Raw genomic sequence first — 23,606 nt, forward strand, 5'->3', positions numbered from 1 at the left:
GCATTAAGGAATCAGGAATTATACAGACTGTGGGAATTCTTAACGGATTCAAACGCAGCCGGGGACTTGTAATAAAAGAAAAAGATAAACTTGGCAAATTGTGCGTTGAGATAACATATGGTGGGATAGATAGCGAGAGAGAGGAGAGAGGAGGAAGGAAGGAGAGAAAGAGTGAAAATTACTTCATGATACCATGACATAACAGAGTAGAATTAGGGCTTTTCCTAGGGTATTCTACTATGGTATTTATTCCCATAGAGAATCATTTAACTTTATTAAAGCCATACTAATCAAGACAGACAGCCTTGGGACTCATCAGCCCTGGTGGCAGGTAGACTAGCAGCTAAGTGTCATTCCAGTAACCGAAAGGTTGCTGGCTCGAATCCCCAAGCCAACTAGTTGAAATATCTTGAGCAAGTCACTCTGGATAAGAGAGCATGTTAAATGACTGAAATGTAAAATGAGTACATGTGTTCTTGAAAATAACACACTTTAATACAGGGGTTCGGTCATTCAATCTCACACAGACACACATAGGGACACTCCCTCCCACTCCTTCCCTCCCCAGGACCCCCCCCCAGCGCTCTGCACTACTCTGACTCAGCAGCCAACTTTCCTCCGAGCGATATTGGTCTGTGTGTGTGTGGGGGGGGAGAGAAACTGGAGCAAGCTGTGGCAAGAGAAAGCTTGCTCCTCTTCTCCCAGAGAAGAGTTGAATTCTGAGTGATTGGTTCACGAAGGCAGCAGCATCACGCCGGCTCTCGTATGTAGAGCAGCAAGAGATGAGCAACCATTACAGTCGCCTGCTTGGTTGCAATACAATATGGAGGGAGCAGGCTTGATTGACAAAGGACTAAATGGTTCAAAGTGAATACATTTATCGATCAGAATGGATTGAATATTGATTTTGAGGACATGTTCTGACGGTTGACTCTGATGATTCCGGCACAGGCAACATACAGTACAGACTAGTCTAAATATAGGTTACCTGGAGGTGGCATTGGACAAAATTGTTCTACTAGTGCTAGACGACCACATTACCTTAGAATGTGTATGAGGGGCTGCTGCTGTTCTCTGCGCTCAGAGTGGGTCTACAGCCCACTCCGCTGCTCCATGACTGGAACAGATGGGGGAAAACCTGAGGGAACACAGAATTGGAGAGGATATGCTTAAAGAATGTGGTCAAAAAACACTTTACATATCACATAGCTTAAATACAGTTAGACTCCTGATAAATGCATTGGTGCTTCGAAATGTTGTGAAATTGTTTGCACTTATCCAACGCGCACTTATCAAGGAGTTGGCTGTATAGCCTAGTTGTGATTCTCCACAGACCTGCGTTCAATGAATATTTGAATGCATTTGGATATACACTGCTCAAAAAAATTTAAGGGAACACTAAAATAACACATCCTAGATCTGAATGAATGAAATATTCTTATTAAATACTTTTTTCATTACATAGTTGAATGTGCTGACAACAAAATCACACAAAAATTATCAATGGAAATCAAATTTATCAACCCATGGAGGTCTGGATTTGGAGTCACACTCAAAATTAAAGTGGAAAACCACACTACAGGCTGATCCAACTTTGATGTAATGTCCTTAAAACAAGTCCAAATGAGGCTCAGTAGTGTGTGTGGCCTCCACGTGCCTGTATGACCTCCCTACAACGCCTGGGCATGCTCCTGATGAGGTGGCGGATGGTCTCCTGATGGATCTCCTCCCAGACCTGGACTAAAGCATCCGCCAACTCCTGGACAGTCTGTGGTGCAACGTGGCGTTGGTGGATGGAGCAAGACATGATGTCCCAGATGTGCTCAATTGGATTCAGGTCTGGGGAACGGGCGGGCCAGTCCATAGCATCAATGCCTTCCTCTTGCAGGAACTGCTGACACATGAGGTCTAGCATTGTCTTGCATTAGGAGGAACCCAGGGCCAACCGCACCAGCATATGGTCTCACAAGGGGTCTGAGGATCTCATCTCGGTACCAAATGGCAGTCAGGCTACCTCTGGCGAGCACATGGAGGGCTGTGCGGCCCCCCAAAGAAATGCCACCCCACACCATGACTGACCCACCGCCAAACCGGTCATGCTGGAGGATGTTGCAGGCAGCAGAACGTTCTTCAAGGCGTCTCCAGACTGTCACGTCTGTCACATGTGTGAACCTGCTTTCATCTGTGAAGAGTACAGGGCGCCAGTGGCGAATTTGCCAATCTTGGTGTTCTCTGGCAAATGCCAAACGTCCTGCACGGTGTTGGGCTGTAAGCACAACCCCCACCTGTGGACGTCGGGCCCTCATACCACCCTCAGGGAGTCTGTTTCTGACCGTTTGAGCAGACATGCACATTTGTGGCCTGCTGGAGGTCATTTTGCAGGGCTCTGACAGTGCTCCTCCTGCTCCTCCTTGCACAAAGGCGGAGGTAGCGGTCCTGCTGCTGGGTTGTTGCCCTCCTACGGCCTCCTCCACGTCTCCTGATGTACTGGCCTGTCTCCTGGTAGCGCCTCCATGCTCTGGACACTACGCTGACAGACACAGCAAACCTTCTTGCCACAGCTCGCATTGATGTTCCATCCTGGATGAGCTGCACTACCTGAGCCACTTGTGTGGGTTGTAGACTCCGCCTCATGCTACCACTAGAGTGAAAGTACCGCCAGCATTCAAAAGTGACCAAAACATCAGCCAGGAAGCATAGGAACTGAGAAGTGGTCTGTGGTCACCACCTGCAGAACCACTCCTTTATTGGGGGTGTCTTGCTAATTGCCTATAATTTCCACCTGTTGTCTATTCCATTTGCACAACAGCATGTGAAATTTATTGTCAATCAGTGTTGCTTCCTAAGTGGACAGTTTGATTTCACAGAAGTGTGATTGACTTGGAGTTACATTGTGTTGTTTAAGTGTTCCCTTTATTTTTTGAGCATTGTATATTATTTATATATATTTTTTACCTTTATTATACTAGGCAAGTCAGTTGAGAACAAAATTCTTATTTCCAACGACGGCATACACAGACGACACACCTATTATTTGAAAATACTCAAATACACAGAAAATAAGTATATAATCTATTTTAACCCAGATCTGATTTTCTCAAGTTGTTAAAGCAAACTATTCCTGCACATAGGGGAAACACTGGTTTTATTCTGCGTTGTTACAGCAAAAAAAAAAAAAGATATATTTTTTAAATCGCAACCATGATTTAAAAAAAATAAGAATGGAACCGAAACGACCTCAAAAAGTACTAAATCGCTCAGACTAGAGTATAGTACAGTCCTATCATACACTGAGTTGACAGGTGGTGGAACATCCTCATCCATAAAGACACAAGAACAACCCCATTCTGGAACCTAGCTAGAGTCTGGTCATGTTGTCAGTGGCCAAACACCACAACAACACGTTATGAACACCCACCCAGACAACATCAGCCAAGAGAAAATACAACTATTATTCAACCAAGGACCCCTGACCTCTTCCTCAGATAACTAGTTCCTCTTTTCTCCAAACGACTTATTACTGTTCGATACCACAAGCCTCAGGATAAGGTTTGGTATAAAAATATTGAAAAATAAAGGAAAGCGATGAAATTGTATTGTGCTTCTTGTGAGTGTTGCTGCATGATTTATAACAAAAACTGACACAGGAGGCAGGAGCCTTGGGAAAGTTAAGCCCTCAACTCTTCTCCTCAGAGAGACAGTGAGAGAGAAAGAGAGATAGAGGGGAGAAGAGGAGAGGAGGATAGTGGTCATAGGGCAAGAGAGGGAACGAGGGAAAGAGAGGGGGTCCTATATTGGGTGATGTAACTAACAGAGCTAGGTCAGAGAAGGCCTCGTAGCCAATGGCAGGAGATGGCCTTCAGACACTGTTATTGGTGTGTAATCGTGTGTGTGTGCGCGCGAGTGATCTATGAGCAGGACAGACAGTGTACCCGCACAGACGTCTTTCAGACACTTATTGGCTAACAGAGACACAGCCTGGCTGAATGTGTCTGAGTGAGGACAGATAGGAAAGAAGCATGGTGTGTGTGTGTGTGTGTGTGTGTGTGTGTGTGTGTCAGTGTCTTCGGTAGGGCCACAGAGACAGTGATTTTTTTTTGACATGGCCTACTATGTGAATTGAAGCAATTGTTCACGAGATGGCTTGTTACACATTTTTTAGCTGGCACCTTGCATCTAAGACCACAGCACAGCTGTGCAAAAAATGTTATTTAACAGTGATAAAAATGTGTTTAGGAAACTGCTTTTTTTTTTTTTACAATTTTTTTTACAATTAAATAAAAAACGCTATTTTGATCAAATGTATTCACAGGCTACTATTTCATCATGAGAATATAGATCCAACACAAATCTAGGGCCAACTGGTCATTAGTTTGATTTACTATCATTCAAACCGACAGGTCGTTCGTTTGATTGGCATCGTTGTCATCCAACCCCTCTGTGTAGTTAGTTCGATTGGCAATGTCCGTTTGGGCAGGTTGCTATAGGCAGGCAGGCACTGCTAGTGCTGCTGCTGACAGTGATAGTGCTGTCAATGGTGCTGAATATAGCGTGTCAATCATCGATACTCATCAAGCAGAAATACAGTCTACACTTGTAGCCTACTGCCAGGCCATTTTACAGGAAAGGCAATTATTGTAATCATAACACTGACAATTTATTTATTTCAATCACCCACTAGATGATGCTATGCAAGCTCTTCCATTTTGCTAGCTGGAGAGACACCAAACCAGCTGCATTTCGTTTAGTTTGGCTTGTTATTCGATTGACACGTCTTTGCATATTTTTTTATTTTATTTCACCTTTATTTACCCAGGTAGGCTAGTTGAGAACAAGTTCTCATTTACAACTGCAACCTGGCCAAGAATAAAGCAAAGCGGTTCAACACATACAACAACACAGTTACACATGGAATAAACAAACAGTCAATAATAATAATAATAATAATAATAATAATAATAATATATATTTAAAGTATGCTAAAGCATTATTTTGCCAGCATCAGAAAAGCTGTCTGTCCTGACACGTTCATATGGGCCAGTGGAGATCGCTATTCAAAATTTAAACAATGATGCAAAGGTGAGGAGGCAAACAGCAACATTTGTACAAGCCCACGTTGTTGCAAACCAAATGTTAGGCTAGAAGTAAGGAGAAATAATGCTTTTCACAGTTGAGATCAAGTTAACAAATTGCCTGGCTGGGCTGATGGGACAGTGGATGCACAGGGATCATACTCAGAACAGAAAACAAGTAGCCTATTTTTGTGTCGTAGTGTGTTGTAAAACAGCTTTTTATTTAAAGCACTTTCATGAATCTTAATAACAAACGTGTATTCCATCCATAAATACTAATACAATTGTTCAAATTGCAAACCTGGTTGGTTTAGCATGTAGAATGCTTTTGTAACGTGAGCTGTTCAGTATGTGTTTGCCAGTCCTTTCAACCACGCCGTTTTTGAAAGGTATAACATTAGCCATCGAGGCCGACAAAAGTTTTGCTACATTCAGTGTGAACCGGAGTGACTTGACACAACGCTGGCCAAACAAGATGTAGCTACAAACAAAACAGAGTTAAATGGTTAGTCTGCCGTGAAGCGTTCATCCATGTATACAGGTAAGAGTCGAGCTACATTTCCAGTTAGAAGTTCCTAATTTTGTCAGAAAGTCATTTTCATTGCAATGTAAAACGTACTGTTAGTTAACTAGCAAACGATAGCTTGCTGGCTCGCTAGCTAACGTTACTTGTATGATCTGTGTAGTAATATTATTCTAAACAGAAATCCATTTGCATTGCTAGTTATAGCCCAATGTTAGCTAGCTAATATTGAACCTAGTTTGTTAGCTTTGGCTACCTGCAGATTCACACAACAGCTATGACAATCCGTTTGTATTGGTAGTAGTATGAGTTGGGATTATGCCGGTTCATTGGTTAGCTAGCTAGCTACGTCTAAACAAGACCCCACTTTGGCCAGATTATTACATGACCCATCAAATTTGCCAGGTGTGTCTGGTGGTGATTAAGGATTTTCAATTGTACTTCATGAACGTGTGTACATGTCTAGACAATAGTGACCCATCCACCAAGCTAGATGGAGCTGGAGGGGGGTTATAGCATTTTCTTCACCCATCAATTTCAAGTGTGTCGGGTAAGCGTAATCTAATAATGATCAATCATTTATATCTGGACACTATGTTTTTGATATTGCAACCCATTTCACTGTACCGTTTACACCTTCTGTATCCTATGCATGTGACAGATAAACTAATTGATTTGATATAGCATGTGTTTACCACATGGCCTCATGTGAATCCTTAAATAGATGGGTGGGGTTAAGGCTTAAGAGGGTGTGAACGATGCTGAATGGGTGTAGACAAAAAAAAAGAGCTCTCCAGTAGGTATTCCAAAATATTCAAGGGCCATTTTCTCAAAAGTGGGGTGACAAGTTGATCAACATTCAAAGCAGAATTACTTTCCCATTGTTCCTCAACTGCAGTGTATGACATGTAACTTTCTAACTTTGAGTCTCAACTTTTAACCAATGTAAAAAAATACAAATAAATATTTCAAATGTTCCTACATAAGACCAAATCAAGGCGGTCGGTCACATATATGATCCATCTAAGTGGCAACATGCAATATTCAGTCCTGGCCCAGCTTAGAAACGTAGCTGCTCTGGCAAGGCTCTAGGGACTGCTCATTGTTCTTTAACACCTCCCATGCAACACCTCGTCTCTGGGAGCATAGGCACTCACACACTCAATAATAAACACACACGGTCTCACTCACACAAACGTTAAACTTACCGGGCCACTATCCCCCTCCATCTCTCACCCTGAACAAAGTGTAGTTGGATATTAAAAGCCATAGAGCTTCTTTAGGGTCAGAGAAAAGATGACCTCTCAATTCCAAGTTGAGGTCGTCTGTTGAGATCAATATGGCTGTGGTCATCATTTTGGAATACATGGTGTTATCCTGTGCTTGTGCTGTGTGTGTTTGCATGTGTGAATAAGTGCAAGACTAGTCAAATGGATGCACAGTACACCCACATACAACAATGTGATTGGCTGAATGCGGTGTGTGCAGGGTTTGTGTGTGTGTGAGTGTGTAGTGTTTTAGTGTGTGTGAGTAAGTGCAAGACATGTCCTCAAACGTAGAGTACACACACAACATGAATGAAACAAACAAGCAAAGTGCCCTATCACTCCACACCCAATGGAGTAAATATTTAAACAATCACTCACAGCTAGTTTTACACATTCAGTTGAGAATATGTCCCAGTGCCATTCACAGTGGATCATTACACATTTAAAGAATCGGGGAGGGCAAGAAGGGATGGAGGAGAGAGGGATTTAGAGAGAGAGAGAAGGGGAGGGGATTGGACAGATGGAAGGCAGAGGGAGAAAGTAGAGGAAGCGAGAGAGAGAGCGATATGGATGAAAAGGAGGCAGAAAGAGAAAAAAAGACCACGCCATCATACCTGATCAAGCACCTATGACAGGCGTATGAGGTGGGGTGCTACTATAATTACAGTGCTACTACAGTACTGCTGCTCCTCATAGAGTACTAAAAATACCTAGACCCTTATTCTAGTCTAGACCCATTTGATCTGTGTCTAATCTAAAAACGGTAGCCTAACCTTAGTGTCAGGACACACTGGGTGAAAGAGGTCCATATCAGGGGATATCTTTACATGACACGTTTTATATTCTAGAGCCTTCAAACTCAACTCTGGACCTCGAAGCCAGCTCCACTGCATTTTTCCATTGTTCCCCTCTTATCAGGGACTGATTTAGACCTGGGACACCAGGTGTGTGCAATTAGAACAGAAAACCAGCAGGCTCTGGACCTCGTGGGGTAAGAGTTGAATACCCGTTAATGAGAATACAGAACATTTCCATAGTTGCAGTTTTGTGGATGTGCACCATATCCTGACAAATTCGGAATCCAGATGTGTCTTCTAGACATACAGTGCCTATAAAGTCTACACCCCTTTGAACTTTTTTCACATTGTGTTACAAAGTGCGGTTGTCATCGATCTACACAAAATACTCCATAATGTCAAAGTGAAAATAAAATCCCAATTATACAAATGAATAAAAATGTCATTAATAAAATAGCTGCATAAGTATTTACTCCCTTTTTTAGGCATACTGATAACAAGGTCAAACAGGTGCCATTAATACAGGTAACGAGTCAAGGACAGAGGAGCCTCTTAAAGAAGAAGTTACAGGTCTGTGAGAGACAGAAATCTTGCTTATTTGTAGGTGACCAAATACTTATTTTTCACCATAATTTGCAAATAATTTCATTAAAAATCCTACAATGTGATTTTCTGGATATATTTTTTCTCATTTTGTCTGTCATAATTGAAGTGTACCTATGATGAAAATTACAGACCTCTCTCATCTTTTTAAGTGTGAGAACTTGCACAATTGGTGGCTGACTAAATACTTTTTTGCCCCACTGTACATCCACAGGTACACCTCCAATTGACTCAAATGATGTCAATTAGCCTACCAGAGCTTCTAAAGCCATCATTTTCTGGAATTTTCCAAGCTGTTTAAAGGCACAGTCAATTTAGTGTATGTAAACAGCTGACCCACTGGAATTCTGATAATGAATTATAAATTAAATAATCGGTCTAAACAATTGTTGGAAAAATTACTTGTGTCATAAACAAAGTAGATGTCCTAACCGACTTGTCAAAACTATAGTTTGTTAACAAGAAATTTGTGGAGTGGTTGAAAAACGAGTTTTAATCACTCCAACATAAGTGTATGTAAACTTCCGACTTCAACTGTAAGTAGTTTTTTGGGGTATCTGTACTTTAATTTACTATTTATATTTTTGACTACCTTTACTTCACTAGACTCAAGAAAATGTTGTACTTTTTACTCCATAGATTTTCCATGACACCCAAAAGTACATTTTGAATGCTTAGCAGGACAGGAGAATAGTTCAATTCACACATTTCTCAACCGAACATCCTGTATTGCCTCTGTTCTGGGGGACTCACTAAACATGCATGCTTCATTTGTAAATTTTGTCTAAATGTTGGAGTGTGCCCGTGGCTTTCCGTCATTTTTCTAAAAATGGTGCCATCTGATTTGCTTAATATAAGGATTTAGAAATTATTTCTACTTCTGATACTTAAGTATATTTAAACCAAATACTTTTACTCAAGTAGAATTTTACTGGGTGACCTACCTTAGTAGAAAATGACTCAAGTAAAAGTATCTTTAGGAGGGAAAAGAAAGAGTGAGAGAGGAGAAGAGAGGGAGGATAGAGGAGAGGGAGAGGATAGGAGGGAAAAGAAAGAAGGAAAGACATGAAAGACTGAGAAGGAAAGAGTGAGAGAGGGAAGGATGGGCAAGGAATAGAGTTAAGGAGGAGGAGGGAGAGAGAAAGGAGTGATGCAAGATTTGGGATTGGGAGAGAAGCAGGGGGTGCATCTCAAAGTCCAAAGTAGCACCTCCTCTCCCTCTCCACGTCTCCTCTCTCTGGGTAGAGGAAGCAACATTTCATTGTTGAGATGCATCCAGTCAGAGAATCCATAGGGCACAGGCTGTAGGGTCATCTATTTCAAGATCTACTATAGCCTCCTCCATGTTCTGTTCTTTTTTTCTTATTCATCTACTTACTGTCTATTGATTAGCTTTGCTGCTTTACATTTATTCTGCACTGTTGATGGCGAGCGGCAGCTAAGCATTTCACTGTACCGTTTACACCCGCTGTTTCCTGTGCACATGATGAATCAACTTTGATTCCATTTTTGATTTCATCAACAGCCTACACGGTGGCGTACATACACACTGCACAAGGGCAAGGCAGAAGATAGGAGTTCTGATTTCTGAGCATCTACTACCACCTCTGCTTAGCTGAATCACTGGCCTGATATACACACGATGGCGTGGGATTTGAAGATGACTTTTGCAAAAACACACAATCTGTGTTTCTTGGAGTTGTGTGCTTCAACAACTAGTCATTTTCCCCAGGAGAGCAAGAGGGGGAAAAAAACACATCTACTTCCACCCCAGGGCAGGAGCTAACCTAGATTTGTCTTTCCAACTTGAATATACAAAATACATAAGTACCCCATGTGTAGGGTGTGAAGGGGAGGCTTTATGGTTTCTCTGCACCTGCCCTCTCGCTCACCCTGCTCCTGTAACTATAGTTTACAGTCAGAGGCAGATGCAGGGCGAAGGGGAGCACATCTCTGCTCCAAAAGTCTCACACACAGTCACGCACAAACAGACACAGACACACACAGATGCAGGAAGACACAGACTGTGTGTGTGTGTGTCTTGCACCAAAAAGTAAATGCACTGTAAAAGTAGAAGGGAAAAAAATCTGGCCTAACAGTTATTCTGATAAATGACAATAGAAATGCAGCCAGCCTTGACTGTCATCCTCTAAACTTTGTAATTTTCCACTGGCATCACACACACACACAACACACACACTAATCTGTTCACTCACTGACACACTTATTCCAGTTCAGTGTAACAGATCAAGCCAACACAAACACATCTCTCTCTGACTCCGAAAGTGAAGTACTAGAACGCACCCAGCATTGGAAAAAGGGGCTTGGGGACTTGGATTAGGGCTGTGACTGTAATTGAATAACCGTGTAACTGATTTGTGGATGAAGGCCGCCATGAAAATTATAATAACTGTCAAAACCGTTTAAATAGGCCTTTTATTCATTTGTATTAACTTTATCTTCACGTAGATAAGCTTCACCTAACCGCATGTTTACTAATTATTATAAACAATTGATTTGCTTCTATAGTCTGTCTATTAAATGGTCTATAACTCCTCGTCTTTCCAACTGTCGTTTGATGCTCGAGAAGCTAATCCGCTAGATGTGCGGGGGTGTAGAAGCGCTAGCCTATAGGCCAGGGCTCTCCAACCATGTTCCTGGAGAGCTACCCTCCTGTAGGTTTTCAATCCGACCCCAGTTGTAACTAACCTGATTCAGCTTATCAACCAGCTAATTATATCAAATCAGCTGCGCTAGATTAGGATTGGAGCGAAAAACCACAGGATGGAAGCTCTCTAGGAACAGGGTTGGAGAGCCCTGCTTAGGCTATGGCACTTCAGTAAAACAAATAGTTTGATGTGTAGACTTTCTTTTATACAATGCAGATTTTCATTGCTTGCTAGTAAATAAATAGATATTTTAAATGTTGGATGTGTCTGCCTATTCATTAATTATTCAACAGCAGTCGACAAGGTTGTTCATGTTTGAAGGCCTAGAATGTGCTAGTGTTGTGTCAAATGGACAATGTGCCAATCCTATCCAACCTGGTATGGTATAATTTGATACGGAATCTTTTCTTAATTTATAGACTAATCAACGCTGATAAATACTATAGGGAAAGGGGATACCTAGTCGTTTCGGTTGAATGCAACTGAATGCATTCAACCGAAATGTCTTCCGCATTTAACCCAACCCCTCTGAATCAGAGAGGTACGGGGGGATGCCCTCTTGATACTAGCCATCCCGGATCCGGGATCGTGAGTACAGCCTCAAGCTCCTTACCATAACGCAACGTTAACTATTCATGAAAATCGCAAATGAAATGAAATAAATATGCTAGCTCTGAAGCTTAGCCTTTTGTTAACAACACTGTCATCTCAGATTTTCAAAATATGCTTTTCAACCATAGCAAAACAAGCATTTGTGTAACAGTATTGATAGCTAGCGTAGCATTTAGCATAGCATTGAGCGGGCAACATTTTCACAAAAACAAGAAAAGCATTCAAATAAAATCATTTACCTTTGAAGAACTTCAGATTTTTTCAATGAGGACTCTCAGATAGCAAATGTTCAGTTTTTCCAAAAAGATTCTTTGTGTATTAGAAATCGCTCCGTTTTGTACATCACGTTTGGCTACCAAAAAAAAAAAGAAAATTCAGTCATCAAAACGCCAAACTTTTTTCCAAATTAACTCCATAATATCGAATAAAACATGGCAAACGTTGTTTAGAATCAATCCTCAAGGTGTTTTTCACACATCTCTTCGATGATATATCGTTCGTGGAAGTCTGGTTTCTCCTCTCTATCAAATGGAAAAATACTTGCACCTGGCGTTTGCGCACCAATTTCGACGCAGGACACCAGGCGGACACCTGGTAAATGTAGTCTCTTATGGTCAATCTTCCAATGATATGCCTACAAATACGTCACAATGCTGCCGACACCTTGGGGAAACGGCAGAAAGTGTAAGCGCATTCCTGTCGCATTCACAGCCATATAAGGAGACAATGGAAAACAGCGCCTCAGAAATTTAGCTCACTTCCAGTTTGAAGTTTCATCTTGGTTTCGCCTGTAGCATCAGTTCTGGGGCACTCACAGACAATATCTTTGCAGATTTGGAAACGTCAGAGTGTTTTCTTTCCAAAGCTGTCAATTATATGCATAGTCGAGCATCTTTTCGTGACAAAATATTGCGCTTAAAACGGGAACGTTTTTCATCCAAAAATGAAATTCTGCCCCCAGAGGTTCAAGGGGTTAATCGACGTCCGCGTCACCGGTGCTCGGGGTGCAGTTGTTGCTCAGGGGCACCTTGCCGGGGTGGGGATTCAATTTCATCTTCATGCCCATCACAGCTGTCTCTATATAACCTTCTTAAAAATGTCCTCGTCAATTTATATGATGGGCTACACTGATTTAGCATTATCCTATAATTTTGGGGGGATATCGTACAGAAAGGATTTGAAGCTAAGGCAAGGTTTTTAATACATTTTTGGGAAAGGACAAATATGATTTGCTTATGTATCTGAGTGAGTCGGCTTTGATTGATGGATGGTCCTTTTAGGTGGGTGTGCGTGTGTGAGTTCGCTAATATCGCCATTCCGAAAGCTTCCTAAAGTAGGCCTAGCTTGTCTGGATTTCATCTTTGACCACAGGTGCCAGTTTTGCATAAATGGGTTGCAACTGAATGAACCGTCGCCAAGCTCCTTTCATGATTCATCCTATAGGATGCATAGCCTGTAAACTAATATTTTAAGAAGCACATTTTTCCAGTAGTATATGATTTCTCCCATTGCTGCGTCCCCTCTAGCCACTTTGAACATCATATTGCCACAGAGAATGACCACAGCAGCGTTATGCAAATTGATGAGAAAAGTAGAGGGAAAAACACATCGAACTTGGTGCGTCAAAAATATCAGAATCTGTATTTTTCAGAATTCCTCTCCAATCTGACAGTTCTTAATTTGTATACTAGAATAATAATGAAATGCTACTGATATTAACGAAGTGTAAAAGTAATAGTAAAGCTGCAGGAAAAAAGCCACGTTTATTTTTAACCCAACAGTTATGTCGATGACCGTGTACATTGGCCTGGCTAATTACCGTAAACAAAAATTCCAAAACAGCTCTGATTGGGATGAAGTCAAAACTGTAGGCTATGATGATCGGGTGTGTGTGTGTGTGTGTGTGTGTGTGTACTGCCTGTTCGTTCATGATTGCTGCTGGCGGGTTGGTAAACAAGCAGAGGCAGCAAAAGGGCAAAAGCTCAGTGTTTGTGTGGCCCGCCTACACACCCACACGTTGGAGCAGTCCCCTGACATGACACCCCCTTCGTCAGAGACAGGATCCCGAGGCCTGAGTGAACTCACGTCATCGTACGGGGGCGAACCACCGTCACTGATCCCAAAATATTCGGTGAACTTTTCACTGACAGTTTGGTTCTCTGGGAAGATGACCTTACCAAAACAGAATGGAAGAATAATTCATACATAAACTAGCCCAACTATTAGACTGATATACTCTCTCTTAGGGCCAAGACATTTTCCTGACTATGTGACAAACTCAATGCATGTGGCCTTGTTTTCTGTAACTGGCTATGGCCTAATACAGCGTGGAGGCCATTAGGCCACACTATGTATTTATCCATTAGTTAGGCTCAAGGTTATCACATGTAGTTTAGCCAACACCAGGCTACTTACTCCTCCTACTGTCCAATTAGGCTACTGTCCAATCACGTCCTCCATTGCCTCTCCCAGGAGTAGTGACCGTTGATCAGGGGGGTTTGATGAATGGACCGTTTGTAAATCAGGGGTTGACTGGGCATTAAGCCAAAAGGTTGGCATGAGGTAAGTAGGTCTTAATGACATTCTAAAAATAGGTTAGGCTTTAATTGCCAAATCTCTCAATCACCATCCTAACCAGACCAATGGATCTAATTCACGAGCTGGCCATAGTCGTTCGAAATCCAGTTTAGCAGGATAAGAAACTGAAGTCCTACATTGAAGTCAATTCCTTTGCTCTGGGTAAAGAGGTCTAGGATCAGATTACTTATCCCTTGAATCCTAACCTTCACCAATACGGGAAAATGCATGGCTGACCCTAGATCAGTCGAGGGAGAAACTTCACTTGACCTCAATTTGCACATCAATTCCAGTTAATGAAGGAACTAGACTTTAGTAAATATGATGGGGAATTCAGAGCTGAACAAATTACCCCATGTTGCTGTTCTCTTGCTTTGGCTATTGAAAGTCCATGTCCGCTTCGCTTCCTGAATTGACTGGGATTAAATACATTTGGGACTGACCAACCTCTTCTAGCCAGCCTGTCCAACTGCTACATCATTGCAGACAGAGCCACCTCAGACTATTGAGACGCAGCCAACCCGAGACTACTGCATTAATAGGGTCATGGAGGTAATTGCATTTTCCATTCTAACTTACAGGATCCATACAAGGAGGAAGCAACTTTAGACTACTGAGATGTACCCCACCCAAGACTATCATACTGGGGATATTGAGGTCATTGTAATTCCCATACTGGATCCCAGTCTTCTGATTGACAGCCATGGTTTGACACGGGGCTGCATTTGCAGTTATAGATATAGCAAGACCATTGACATGAACATCAGACCATTTGATAAGTACTCATTCCCATCAGTGTGGAAAACAGCTCAACTGTATTGCCATCGACTAGGACTGGGCAATGACCCTAGGTCTGTTTATGACGCTATCAATTCCCAGCCACATCGATTTTCAACAGCCCTGCAAACGAGATACTGGCGAGTGGTGCAGTATAAAATCTGCCCCATGTGAGTCCGTCACGGTGTATGGATTAACTATGAATTACACCCACTGTGTCATGGCTAGGGTTTGGTTTCAGGCAGCTTCAGCATCGACTGACAGGCTGGCTGCTACAAGCCTGCCTAGCTCTGCCAACTACCAACTGCAAAGCTGATACAGTACATGGGGGAGGAGTAGACACAGTCCCATGGATGCCCCTGACACAACCATAACAAGTGCTTGTGTTGAAATGTCTACAGAAGCCAGTGAGTCAAGTTGCTGCTACAGCTCCCACTAGGCCATGTAAAATGCATGAGAAGAGTGTTTGGATGAGCACACACACACACACTGGACAGTACTGTGTACACACAGTCAAACACAAACACTCCTGTACACACTATATTATAACATACACCTACACAATTTACACACACAATTCCACTTGTGTCCCATCACACACTAGCACACTAACTGATCTAGTTTCAGAGAGGAGGAGGAAGGGGAGGGGGACTGGAGTAGAGGGCTGCTCTGATGCTAAAGCCCAACAGGATTTTCCAATCAAGAGAACCAGGAAGATTAATAGCGGTCTGCTTGCACGGCTGCACCTCAAATGGCACCATATTCCCTGTATAGTGCACTATTTATGTCCAGGACCCATAGCGCTCTGGTCAAATGCAGTGCACAGGGTGCCATTTGGGATGCAAATCGTGTTTCACAGCGAGCACAGAATCAAGCGCAGCGCAAAAAGACAAAACCCACCACAGTACAATCCCAGGGCAGGCTCTGGCATACACGCAAACCCAGAGCCGCTCATGAGCTTTACACCATTAAATATTTAAAATATCAAATGAACAGATACTACACTTTGGCTCGACACATTAGATCAGAGTGTGTTAACGGGGTCAATGTCCCCGCTGCAATGAGATGAGGTGTCACGACTAGATCTGTCACGACTAGATCTGTTCGTGTGATTTGGGGTTTGGTGGAGAGGGTGGCGTAACTAGGGCAGGATGAGAGGACAGGAGTTGGATTTCATTGACTGATCCACAGTATGGAGGTCAGTAGGAGAAAAGGTTGGACCTAGAGTTCATCTCAATAGTTTAATGTCGCTTTCCTCACCTTCCCCTGTACTGATCGGAACATACACTTGATAGCGCATTGATACTAGGAGTGAATCTCAATAGTGTATTATTTTTCTCGTCCACACAGGATATGGGACAGCAATATGGAGGACAGCACTAGAACCTATTGGGAATTTACAGTCAGTTTCATAAGTGCAAATGAAGGAAAGGAAGCTAAATGTATAGTATTGAGACGCAGCCCCAGATTCTCTCTCTCTGCCTTCGTTCTTGAAGTGGGTGTAATGATGTCATGCTGTGACCAGCCACTGAGCTCTCAGAAAGGTTGTGATTCATTGGCAAACATTTATGAACTACCATCTTTTCAGCTCTATCAACTTTACAATATGCTGGATGAAGTAGATTTATAGCCACCCTTCCAACAAGGGGGCAGACATTTTGAAAAGAGGCAGTTGATTTTGGTAAAAAAAACAAAAACATTATCTGTAGACATGCAAAATTTAACCGCCAAAAAATCCCCTGCAACTTCCTCCTTACGTCTGTCAAACAAGGGAAATACGTGTGGTGTGCACTCTCATTCAATTTGCAAACAAGTGTGTAAGCGAAGACGCAAGTCAACAGACGAGTTTGACCTGAAGAGAAAACGTACCATTGAAGTGGTTGGTTGTGAAAGCAAGGTGCAAGTGTTGTGTGTTTTGCTCAAATGAAAAGGATCGAGACATGGCCTAGGCATGACGATGTAGCAAGCCTTGCCTACATCCTTGCATTAGTTCTCCTAAAAAAATATAAGAATGAAAAATAAAGAACAAGAGAGAATGATCAACACAGGCATAAAAAGACAGAAATGGAGAATGACAGAACAGAGAAAGATGAAGAGGGAATAAAATAGACAAAAGCGTGCACAAGAGAGAGAGAGATGGTGAGAGAAAACGAAAAAGCTACAGAATGAAAGAATGAGAGAGAGAGAGGGGTGGGAGGAAACGCCAAAAAGGAAACATTGCATCTAGGCCACTGAGTCATTTCCCCTGTGCTCTTCTGCGCCGCCTGTTTCTTTAATATACACTGACAGTATAAATTATGTACATCATGGTTAGGAGTTTACAGGGGAGAGAGGAGAGGGAGAAGGCCCATGGGTTTAGGGCTGGGATTTCAGCTTTTATCCCTGTAAAGTCTGCCTGCAATTAATTTGTGAATTAATGCAAGCTCAGAACTCTACAGCTAGGAGATTCTCTTTTTTCTCACAGCTGCACTGTTTCGGTTTCATCCCAGCATCATCGTGTCTTTCAATAAAACGGTTAGAATTCAGCCCTGTGGTGCTGTGTGAATTTACGTATTATTTGACCCACAATGGTTTCTAGGTAGGCTAACACCCGGTGGTGGTAGTAGTAGTAGTATTGACTGAGGTATGATTACTAATGTGGCATTGTGCCGCTGTAATTGTTCAGTTCCCTGGAAATGATTTACGCTAGGAAACATCATGCTAGGGGTAATTTACTGACATGTAATACTGAGGACCATTACATTAAAAAAATCAATACGCTATAATAAGCTGTAGAACTGTATTTAACCATGGAGTCTTTAAACCTAAGGCACTGAAATATTGATGGATCCCTTTAAAATTATTAGCAGTGAGTGAGTGACACCGGCCTATACAAAGACACTACAGGCATGGACTTCCTGGTATAGTGAGTACCACTAGAACCCCCTTAACCCCACTACACCCACCCCCCATCTTCACTGCACACACAAACAGGCACATGCACACAATTCTCCTTGTGCGCTCAGCCGTCAAAACATCTTTTCACCTCAGTGAGTATGAGTGTGTGTGTGTGTGTGTGTGTGTGTGTGTGTGTGTGTGTGTGTGTCAGGGTTTCCGTTAGCCAGCAAACTGCCGGCTTTCGGCAGATACAAAAAAAATGAAAAGCTAGTAAATGAAACTTTTGCAGAAAAGGCCATGCATAAAAACATGGTGAGTAAAGACAATGAGAAATCAGACATCCCCAAATGGGCACTTTGATACATTTCCGCCAGCAGGCCAGGTACTTCTACGCGTGCTCAGGCACACGCGCTCCCTCGACATTATCAAGACAGAGAAACCAGACATGCTCATTGCTCACATGGAGCAATCCAAACAAAAGACAAAAAAAAAAAAAAAGAAATGAAATGAAATGAAATGAACCAAAACGTGTTTCTAACAAGTGTAGCAGGTTGTGAACTCTGCAAACAAAGTTTCCACTCTGAGAATGAGAACGGTAAATTAGAAATGAATACAGGCAGTATGTAACCAAAGGACGGAGATTAACGGTACATTTACTATTGATGACATATGTAAATGGGGAACTGGTCAAAATAAACAATCAAAGGGCAAACAATTCACACAATGAACACGCAAGAATTGACGGCAGACAGCTGAGCCATTCTGGAGAGAAACTCGCCTATATCTTCGCCACACCCCTCTTCTTCTTGCCTGAAAATGTTTAATTATACTCAAGACACACTATCTTCACACAGATTTTATATGCTTTTCAGTAACAGCCGCAACGAAATAATCAGCTAGGCCTATTGCTACGGACACTTACCAAATAGGCATAGGCCTACGAGCTTGTGATTTGAAACGATCCACAACTATTTTTTTTTAAAATGATCCTCGACTCCTCTGTGGCCAAGTCATGCTTTCTGGTGAAGTACATAGACAGGAGTAATTATATAATTTTGTCAAATGTATTACAATTTACTTCCCTATTTGGGCCCACTATGCCATTTCTCCTGTTATATTGTTTTTCATGTCAACTTTCTTACGTTGTCCAGAATCAAAAGGCAAAATCCAAGTCATTAGTAGCAACCCATCCTAGTTGTTGCATCTTTAAATAGCCCTCCTCTCTTCTGGTCAGTGTACAGCCAAGCCAGTCAGCTGTGAAGTGCCAGCTCTTGTACATATTAACCTTTCTCTGTTGTCGGCTATCCTCGATATCATCCCTCTGTTGCCCATATTTATCTGTTATGACCGTCTCTGGTGTCATCCTTTCTGCCTAGCCAACCTTCCACCTTTCCTCTGTCAATTCAACACAACTGTATTTATCCCAACATGGGAAATTAAGGGTGAACCTCTTAAAATGTAAGTCCCCATATTTGGGGACCCTGTTAGATTTTATTTTTTTAAATCAATTCAGTCTGGTATGAGAAGCAGGGTGTCTGCGGAAGCTGAGTATCTTGGCTATTGACTGGTGCATTCAAAATATTTTGTGACTTACTACCATACGAATGTATATGGGCAGGCCGAGCCAATAACCTCATTTCAAGATGGCTGCTACCAACATTCCGGGTAGCGTAAACGAAATAAACGGAATAAACACGAAATACGTTGGATACACACCGAAAGCCGGGACTCCACAGACCATAAGGATATCTTCTCTGTCTGCCTGTGACCTACCGTTATTGATCACCAGCCCGAGAGTAAAAATATTTATTTTATACAAAAGTTTTCACCAAATAGCAAACATCTTACAATATAAGCTTCGATTTGGTCTGTGCTTGAGCTATAGCTACATGGGGGGGGGGGTATCAAATCAATCCTTAGGCTGGTAGGAACAAATCTAGTCTATTGCCAATGTTATCTGATGACGTATGACTTAATAGCAACGTCGAACGTCCCGAGTGACTATCTTTGCGCATCAAAAATATGATGTTGCCTGCTTACGCACTGTAGGCATCCATTACACAGTGTATTGGCTACTATGCACTTTGACATTCTTGTAGCCAATGACATAAGCTTTCCAGGGATATACCGTTGACCTGGGTGGGACAAAGCAAAGCAAGGCCTTTTATGCGTAATGCAAACTATCGCTACCTGGCTCAGAGAGACTTGGAAACGTCCCGCGACCACACCTGACATCACTTACTAAAATATCTGCCTATTTCTAGTTTTTAGGTCTATCAATCACATTTTTATATATATTGTTCATCTGTTGTGGAAGCCATCTGATGTGTTTCCAGCTCTAGTCATCAATAATTCACTTATAGCTTGTCAATGAAAGATTACTTTCAAAATAAACAAAAATAACATTGTGTGTGCTTGATCTTATGTAACTCCTATCTTCTGATAATTCCCTCACAATCTCCCAGATGTCTTCTTTCCAAATATACCAAGTTTTTGCAAGTCACAATCATGTAATTACACATGAATAGCAGTTACTTTTGGGTATGTCTGTTTTGCCATTACATTGAAGAGGTTTTAAAGGGTGAAATTGCCAGGTCACAAATAATAACATACATATAATATGCTGTTATGGTGCTTTAGCTCCACTCTGGCAGTGGTTCATATAAATCAAATAGGGAGCAATATCTGAAGAAGCTGGAAGAATTAGACACATCAGCACTGCTACTAGCAATTGCGACTGTGTACTGGAACTGTGTATCCTCCTAGTTAGCGTTTGACTGCCTGGCTAGCCACCACGGCTAACAACCTCCTCAGAGGATCACCAGCACTTTTACCACTGCCCCTCTCCCCACAATCTCCCCCAACCAACCTCCCACCCTCATGAGATCTAGCACATGCTCTGCTTAGGTCAAGCATCCAGGGAGACGACCACACACACACACACACCATATCTCCTCGTGTTTCACTTTAATAATTCATTGGGTAAATCTTCTTTGTACTGCAAATATTTCATGAAGAAATACAAGGCCCTGAATTAGTCATGGAGAGCCACTTCATTCAGAAGAGCGAAATATATCACAGGGAGCAGAACAGCATCAAGGTTCAATATACAGAGAGCACTGCCCCGAAGGCTCAATATACAGAGAGCACTGCCCCGAAGGCTCAATATACAGAGAGCACTGCCCCGAAGGCTCAATATACAGAGAGCACTGCCCCGAAGGCTCAATATACAGAGAGCACTGCCCCGAAGGCTCAATATACCGAGAGCACGGCTCCTAAAGCTCAATATACCGAGAGCACGGCTCCTAAGGCTCTCCCATTTCCACTAAGGCACAGTTTAAGCTTTACTCTCCCATTGAATATCACAGGGGTATAATAGATTAGGGATGTGTCTGAAATGGCACCCTATTCCCTAAGTATAGCACTATATGCTATGAAAGTGACAGCATTTTCCAGGAATTAGTCTCTAAATAAGCTTTGTTGTCAAATTTTTAAAAAGTCAAATGCCCTGCATTTGAAACAGTCAGCAATAATCTAATGAATTCAGGGCTTGTGAAATTATACCTAGGTTAAATGCCCTAGGGTAAGTGCCCTCGGAAAGTATTCAGACCCCTTGACATTTTCAACGTTTTGTTAACAGCCTTATTCTGAAATTGATTAAATACATAAAGATACTAAGCAATCTACACACAATACCCCATAATGACAGTGAAAACAGGTTTAGACATTTTTGCAAATATAAAAAAAATAAACTTAATTTACATAAGTATTCAGATCCTTTGCTAGGAGACTTGAAATTGAGCTCAGGTGCATCCTTTTTCCATTGATCATCCTTGAGATGTTCCTACAACTTGATTGGAGTCCACCTGTGGTAAATTCAAGTGATTGGATACGAATTGTAAAGGCACACACACACGTCTATATAAAAAGATCCCACAGTTGACAGTGCATGTCAGAGCAAAAACCAAGCCATGAAGTCGAAGGAATTGTCCAAAGAGCTCAGAGACCGGATGTGTTGAGGCACAGATCTGGGGAAGGGTACCAAAACATTTCTGCAGCATTGAAGGTCCTTAAGAACAAAGTGGCCTCCATCTTCTTAAATGGAAGAAGTTTCGAACCACCAAGACTCTTCCTTAAGCTGGCACCCCGCCAAACTGAGCAATTAGGGGGAGAAGGGCCTTGGTCAGGGACATGACCAAGAACCAGATGGTCACTCTTACAGAGCCCTAGAGTTCCTCTGTGAAGATGGGAGAACCTTCCAGAAGGACAACCATCTCTGCAGCAATACATCAATCAAGCCTTTATGGTAGAGTGGCAAGACAGAAGCCACTCCTCAGTACAATTCATTGGAGTTTGCCAAAAGGCACCTAAAGATTCTCAGACCATGAGAAACAAGATTCTATGGTCTGATGAAACCAATTTTTAACACTTTAGCCTGAATGCCAAACGTCACATCTGGAGGAAACCTGGCACCATCCCTATAGTGAAGCATGGTGGTGGCAGAATCATGTTGTGGGGATGTTTTTCAGCGTCAGGGAATGGGAGACTGGACAGCATCGAGGCAAAGATGAACGGAGGAAAGTACAGAGAGACCCTTGATGAAAGCCTGCTCCAGAGCGCTCAGGACCTCAGACTGGTGTGAATGTTCACCTTCCAACAGGACGATGACTCAGCACACACAGCCAAGACAACGCAGGAGTGGCTATGGGACAAGTCTCTGAATGTCCTTGAGTGGCCCAGCCAGAGCTCAGACTTGAACCTGATCTAACATCTCTGGAGAGACCTGAAAATAGCTGTACAGCAATGCTCCCCATCCAATCTGACAGAGCTTGAGAGGATCTTCAGAGAATAACGGGAGAAACTCCACAAATACAGATGTGCCAAGCTTCTGGCGTCATACCCAAGAAGACTCGAGGCTGTAATTGCTGCCGAAGGTGCTTCAATAAAGTACTGAGTAAATAGTCTGAATACTTAAAAATATATATTTAACTAGGCAAGTCAGTTAAGAACAAATTCGTATTTACAATGATGGTCTAGGAACGGTGGGTTAACTGCCTTGTTCAGGAGCAGAACAGATTTTTACCTCGTCAGCTTGGGGATTCGATCTAGCAACCTTTCAGTTACTGGCCCAACGCTCTAACCACTAGGTTACCTGCCGCCCCAATGTATATATGATATTTCAGTTGTTTAATTTTAAAACATTTGCAAAAATTTCTACAAATATTTTTTTCTTTGTCATTATGGGGTATTGTGTGTAGATTATTTAGGGGGAAAAAAACTATTTTATCCATTTTAGAATAAGGCTGTAACATAACAAAATGTGGAAAAAGTAAATGGGTCTGAATACTTTCCAAATGCACTAAAAGGCTTCCACAACCATAAGACCCAATAATAATGAAATTATTTTTTCAAAGTAGTTTAACCTGCTTTTTTTGGTAATAATCACTGATCTTTCTTTCAAGTCTGTTTATCAAAATGTATTTTTTGTTACAAATTTAACCAGAACCATACATATGCACATTCATTAATAAAGGGGAATTTATGTCCATTATATTATCTGGCCATAATACCAGGAAGTATTAAGCGGACTGTGAGGTCATAAAGGCCAGTGTGCAGGATGAGGCAGAGATTGGCTGTCTGTTGGTTCTCTTCATTGTCTTGCCTGCTCTCTGTTTCCTTCACTCTGATTCTCAGAAAATCACATTTCCTACAGAATAATTTATGTAGGGTTCAGAGCCCATCAGCTGTGCGGAGCAGCACATCTATTCCCGTGTGTGTGTGAGTTGGTTCTTCTATCCTCGTGGGGACATTTCCCACATCCCCATGAGGAC

General features: G+C 42.1%; 1 protein-coding gene across 4 annotated transcripts in view; it reads right to left on the bottom strand.

Annotated features, from left to right (window-relative positions):
• The window catches only part of taok3a (TAO kinase 3a), a 92,704-nt gene that overhangs the window by 41,684 nt on the left and 27,414 nt on the right, over window positions 1–23,606 (bottom strand). For 3 of the 4 annotated variants that reach the window (XM_036980176.1, XM_036980177.1, XM_036980178.1), the window contains one exon: window positions 1,042–1,138. The exons of the other annotated variant lie outside the window; for it this stretch is intronic. The gene's annotated coding sequence lies outside the window, so the exon portion shown is untranslated. The remainder of the gene's footprint in view (window positions 1–1,041; window positions 1,139–23,606) is intronic. 4 annotated transcript variants of the gene reach the window in all.

The sequence above is a fragment of the Oncorhynchus mykiss genome, chromosome 6 (genome assembly GCF_013265735.2).
Source record: "Oncorhynchus mykiss isolate Arlee chromosome 6, USDA_OmykA_1.1, whole genome shotgun sequence".
NCBI lineage: Eukaryota > Metazoa > Chordata > Actinopteri > Salmoniformes > Salmonidae > Oncorhynchus > Oncorhynchus mykiss.